The sequence below is a fragment of the Salvelinus sp. IW2-2015 genome, unplaced genomic scaffold, assembly GCF_002910315.2.
Source record: "Salvelinus sp. IW2-2015 unplaced genomic scaffold, ASM291031v2 Un_scaffold3690, whole genome shotgun sequence".
Classification (NCBI taxonomy): Eukaryota; Metazoa; Chordata; class Actinopteri; order Salmoniformes; family Salmonidae; genus Salvelinus; species Salvelinus sp. IW2-2015.
In genome coordinates this window covers 47,899-54,114 of record NW_019944967.1, presented here as the reverse complement: position 1 = coordinate 54,114, position 6,216 = coordinate 47,899, and the positions used below count along the sequence as shown (strand labels likewise).

Genomic DNA, 6,216 nt, shown 5'->3' with positions numbered 1-6,216 from the left:
AATATGAAACAGCACAAGTCTTATGTGTAGTCAATTTCCAGGGGCTTCCTCTACGCGAAGCAGAGCCGTCCTGAGCCTCCACTACACTACTCAGTGCCAGAGTGAACTATTCCCCTGGCCACTATTTCAAAGTTGTCAAGCTTGAAGTCGTTTGACTCATTTTCGATCCCAGCCCGAAGCCGAGAAGTGCCAGGGCTTCCTCTAATGAACTTGGCGCCTCTCCAGCTCTCGAGATTCATTGTTGGTAGGAATAGATAATAGAGCCCGGTTGGACACTTCAGAAAACAGCCATGGTTGGACGAGTCAGCCTTGAGTGGATAGCTGTATCGGCCACTGTTGGATAGCTCAGCCGTAGCTGCATACTAGAGTCATGTTCGATATGAGGCGTGGTGGGATGTACCAGTCAGCTATGATTGGATAGCTACGGTAGCTCCGCCCCGTTCATAGGTCCCGTAGTCCCAGACCCAAAACACTCTCAGTCTGTCAGTGACCGTGCAAGAGTGAACGTCTCCCGTGACTGTTTTTTCTAAACTTGTCAAAGCTTGAAATCGGTTCACTCATTTCCATCCCAGCCAGAAACCGTATCTATGTATGCTTACGTGTACAATGCGCTTTGATGAATAAAAAAGAAAACATACCAACCAGAATATAGTCATGTCTTTAATTTCACATTTCAATATTATATCACCTCGGTCATGGACAGAATAGACATTTAGGAAGGCAGAGTATGACAGTATGAAACAGCACAAGTCTTATGTGTAGTCAATTTCCAGGGACTTCCTCTACGCAAAGCAGAGCCGTCCTGAGCCTCCACTACACGAACTCAGTGCCAGAGTGAACTATTCTCCTGGCCACTATTTCAAAGTTGTCAAAGCTTGAAGTCGTTTGACTCATTTCGCTCCCAGCCCGAAGCCGAGAAGTGCCAGGGGCTTCCTCTACATGAACTTGGCGCCTCTCCAGCTCTCGAGATTCATTGTTGGTTAGGAATAGATAATAGAGCCACGGTTGGACACTTCAGAAAACAGCCATGGTTGGACGAGTCAGCCGTGAGTGGATAGCTGTATCGGCCACTGTTGGATAGCTCAGCCGTAGCTGCATACTAGAGTCATGTTCGGATAAYAGAGGCTGGTGGGATGTACCAGTCAGCTATGATTGGATAGCTACGGTAGCTCCGCCCCGTTCATAGTCCCAGACCCAAAACACTCTCAGTCTGTCAGCGACCGTGCAAGAGTGAACATCTCCCATGACTGTTTTTTCTAAACTTGTCAAAGCTTGAAATCGGTTCACTCATTTCCATCCCAGCCCGAAACCGTATATATGTATGCTTATGTGTACAATGCGCTTTGATGAATAAAAAAAAAACATACCAACCAGAATATATTAATGTCTTAATTTTCACATTTCAATATTATATCACCTCGGTCATGGACAGAATAGACATTTAGGAAGGCAGAGTATGACAATATGAAACAGCACAAGTCTTATGTGTAGTCAATTTCCAGGGGCTTCCTCTACGCGAAGCAGAGCCGTCCTGAGCCTCCACTACACGAACTCAGTGCCAGAGTGAACTTCTCCCCTGGCCACTATTTCAAAGTTGTCAAAGCTTGAAGTCATTTGACTCATTTCCATCCCAGCCCAAACCTGAGAAACAACCTCGGTTGGATAAAACGACGTCAGCCGCATTTTTAAAACGACCTCGGTTGGATAAAATGGCCACGGTTGGATAAAATGTAAGTGAATGGAAATACAAGTCACTATATAACCAGCACTGCCTCTCTACTCACTGACACTCGGAGCTGTAAAACGAAACCAGAAGGGAGCTGCCAGCCACCATCATCAGAAGAACAAATCAGCCAGAAGTCAGAAACACTCCGATTGACTGCCGCTAAGGCTTGAACACTGCCAGAGAGAACTGCCTTGATTATGAAGGGGAAAAGTGTAATGACTGTTTTCCTACTTGCACTTGTTGCAAAATCGTCCGTGTCTCTTCCTATCACTATAACAGTGATGTTGAATCACCCAGTTACACCGCCCTGCTCTGGATCATGCAATTGTGGCAGAAATAAGACGGGAAGGAAAGAACCATAGAATAAATGGAACATTCTGCTATCACTCCGTGGATCCAAGACCAAGAAAACACATCCCATCAGGAAAAAACCACTGGCATGTCACGCTCTGCTCTGCCGTCGCTGCCAGCCACCAGCATGACTGACACACACTTCATCCGCGTCTCTCTACTGGCACTGTGCGATAGTCTCGGTTCCCATTGACAACTTCACCCCTTACACACCGGCATAGCCACGCTCTGCTCTGCCGTTGCTGCCAGCCACCAGCATGACTGATACACACTTCATCGGCGTCTCTCTACTGGCACTGTGTGATAGTCTCGGCTCCCATTGACAACTTCACCCCTTACACACCGGCATAGCTGAGGGGGGAGAGAGATTCGGAAGGAGAACTTCACCCCTTACACACCGGCTTAGCTGAGGGGGGAGAGAGATTCGGAAGAAATGCTGAGCTCCTCTGTAGCCCCGCCCACTGAAATCCTACGAGGCCGTCGACAATTGACACGCCACATTGCCTCAACCAATAGTTGTGTGCCATGTCACTGACACTAATAAAATACATCTTTCGTGCAGAACTCTCCGTCTTCAGTCTTTCAAATAATATGTTTAGATTTTAAGGAGGCTGTATGTTTGTATTATCACAGCACTATAATAAAAGGGGTTCCTCAGAATCCATTGTGAGACTAAAAACGCATAAGTCTCGTCAATAACAACGACGAGACAACCTATAGACAGACAAGAAGCACAGTGTCTAACAGCGATGTGCAGTGGAAACAACCTGGAGCTGAACACAAAGAAAATGAAGGACGTCATAGAGGATTTTATAAATGTTTTATTTGTTCCATGTGACTGTTATACTGTATACCTCTGTGTGCTATGTAGACCTACGATATGAGAGAGCTCCAAAGAATAATTCAAATGTATTACTTTTAAGAGGTACTTGCAAATGGCAAATATAATATTTGAATAAAATGGATTAAACTACTTTGATAAAACTTAGAAAAGCTTCTGATTGAGTTCGGAACTGTCAGATAATTTCTGTACCATAGAAATATAACGATAGTAAAACGTAACGTAATGAAACAKKCAGGGAGCAGGCCTCGAACCCTCAACCTTCTAGCCCGAAGTCCAGCGCGCTATCGACTGTGCCCCAAAAGCATACTCAAGCGGAAGAGTCGATATCCGTGCTTATAAACCCAGGCTCGTTACACTATATAATAATATTGTGTTGGTACGATGAGATTATGATATTTAAGAAAAGAGGACAGAGGACACAGGGACATGGTTATGCTAGTTGGATTAGTCTGCTGTTTTGACGCTCATAAAGCGGCTTCACTCCGAGGAGCTGCTGTGGTGTTGCCGGCAGAGAAAATACGCTGGTCTCTGTATAGGATGATGGCAGTCAGAGGCAGAAATAATAGGCTGGATAAAACGGCCTCGGTTGGATAAAACGACCTCGGCTGGATAAAACGACCTCGCCTGGATAAAACGACCTCGCCTGGATAAAACGACCTCGGCTCGATAAAACGACCTCGGCTGGATAAAACGACCTCGGTTGGATAAAACGGCCTCGGCTGGATAAAACGGCCTCGGCTGGATAAAACGGCCTCGGCTGGATAAAACGACCTCGGCTGGATAAAACGGCCTCGGCTGGATAAAACGAAGAGATAGAGGTTCCCCATCTCCACAGAGGAACTCTGGAGCTCTGTCAGAGTGCCACCTTGGGTTCTTGGTCACCTCCTGACCGAGGCCCTTCTCCCTTGATTGCCTCAGTTTGGCTGGGCAGCCAGCTCAGAGAGGTCTTGGTGGTTCCAACTCTTCCATTTAAGAATGATGGAGGCCACTGTGTTCTTGGGGACCTCAATGCTGCAGAAATTTTTCGGTACCCTTCCCCAGATCTGGGCCTCGACAAATCCTTCTCGGAGCGCTACCAGACAATTCCTTCAACTCATGTTTGGTTTTGCCTGACATGCACTGTCAACTGTGGGACCTTATATAGACAGGGTTGTCTTTCCAAATCATGTCCCAATCAATTGAAATTACCACAGGTGGAACTCCAATCAAGTTGTAGAAACCCAAGATGATCAATGAAACAGGATCACTGAGTAACGAGTTATAGCAAAGAGTCCTGAATACTTATGTATAGTTGTTTATTATTTTAATACATTTGTAAACATTTGCAAAAACTGTTTTCCATTTGTCAGTATGGGGTTTGTTGTGTAGATTGATGGAGGGAAAACATTTAATTTAATCAATTTTAGAATAAGGCCTGTAACGTAAAAAATGTGGAAAAAGTCAAGGAGTCTGAATGTTTCTGAATGTACTGTACAAACCAATGGCATGAGGGCCAGTCAACATGGTTTACTGTAGGACCTGGACTAGTGCATGATTAGTAAAAGGCTGACTTTCAAGAACAATGAACATCTCCTCCAGGACTTGATGTAGAATTACCTGGTTCTGAATGCCCCAATGACAATCTCTCCAGGACTTGATATAGATTAGCCTGGTTTCTGAATGACCCAATGACATCTCCTCCAGGACTTGATGTAGATTAGCCTGGTTCTGATGACCAATGACATCTCCTACAGGACTTGATGTAAATTACCTGGTTCTGAATGCCCAATGACATCTCTCCAGGACTTGATATAGATTACCTGGTTTCTGAATGACCCAATGACATCTCCTCCAGGACTTGATGTTAGATTAGCCTGGTTCTGAATGACCCAATGACATCTCCTCCAGGACTTGATGTAGATTAGCCTGGTTCTGAATGACCCAATGACATCTCCTCCAGGACTTGATGTAGATTAGCCTGGTTCTGACATGACCCAATGACCAGTCTCCTCCAGGACGTGATGTAGATTAGTCTGGTTCTGAATGACCCAATGACATCTCCTCCAGGACTTGATGTAGATTAGCCTGGTTCTGAATGACCCAATGACATTCCTCAGGACTTGATATAGATTAGCCTGGTTCTGAATGACCCAGCCTGTTTTTTCTATGTCTGTGAAACCGTCCTAAATGTCAATGTGATATGTTCAGGTCATTATTGTAAAATATAATGTTTTCTCAGTACTTTTATTTTAGGAGTCTGCTTCTAAATGACTGAAATATAAAATGTACAATGTCGTTATTTGTACCGACTCTCTCAGGTCCTGTGTTGGGGGCAGGGCGTCCGGCTGAGAGCAGTCTGACTGGTCTCCAGAAGCTGCGTTCTGTACGGAGAGAGTTTGCGAAACGAGTATCAGGACCTGTCCTGAATGGACTGCTGGACGGACTCCTGCAACACACAGTCATCAACCGAGGAGGAAATGGAGGTCAGTGAAGGTGATCGCTGAGAGGGCAGAGAAGGCACGTAATCATCGACATGGTGTTGAGAAAAGGAACGAGTCATGTTCCAGGATGATGAACTTCTTGGGGAGCTGACCCTTATCTTTGTTCACAGCTTCAGATCAACAGTGTTGGGGTACCAACTAATGGTAGAATGGATAGCAACAGTGTTGGGGTACCAACCTAATGGTAGAATGGATAGTAAACAGTGTTGGGGTACCAACCTAATGGTAGAGTGGATAGTAACAGTGTTTGGGGTACCAACCTAATGGTAGAATGGATAGTAAGTTTTTGGGTACCATCCTATTGTAGAATGGATAGTAACAGTTGTTGGGGTCCCAACCTATGGTAGAATTGATAGTAACAGTGTTGGGGTACCAACCTAATGGTAGAATGGATAGTAACAGTGTTGGGGGTACCACACATAATGGTAGAATGGATAGTAACAGCGTTGGGGTACCAACCTAATGGTAGAATGGATGTAACAGTGTTGGGGTACCAACCTAATGGTAGAATGGATGTAACAGTGTTGGGGTACCAACCTAATGGTAGAATGGATAGTAACAGTGTTGGGGTACCAACCTAATGGTAGAATGGATAGTAACAGTGTTGGGGTACCAACTAATGGTAGAATGGATAGTAATATCCTATTCAAACATACCTGATCTTAGATCGACACTCCTACTCAACGTTTCGGTTTACACTGAATGCTCCCTCTCAGAACACCAGTCGGGAAGTTAAAGCTTGGTCACAATGGGTCTTCCAAATGGACAATGACCCCAAGCATACTTCCAAAGTTGTGGCAAAATGGCTTAAGGAC

The 6,216-nt window shown here is 45.1% G+C and overlaps 2 long non-coding RNA genes across 2 annotated transcripts; one reads left to right on the top strand and one right to left on the bottom strand.

Moving 5' to 3' along the window:
• Positions 1–1,371: 1,371 nt before the first annotated feature.
• Positions 1,372–3,512, bottom strand: LOC139025984 (uncharacterized). Its single transcript, XR_011477684.1, has 2 exons — positions 1,696–3,512; positions 1,372–1,653 (listed from the first exon to the last, which is right to left on the bottom strand). It is a non-coding gene; the product is annotated as an uncharacterized lncRNA (long non-coding RNA).
• A 1,399-nt stretch (positions 3,513–4,911) lies between these two features.
• LOC139025983 (uncharacterized) lies at positions 4,912–5,850 on the top strand. Its single transcript, XR_011477683.1, has 2 exons — positions 4,912–5,604; positions 5,724–5,850. It is a non-coding gene; the product is annotated as an uncharacterized lncRNA (long non-coding RNA).
• The last annotated feature ends 366 nt before the right edge of the window (positions 5,851–6,216 follow it).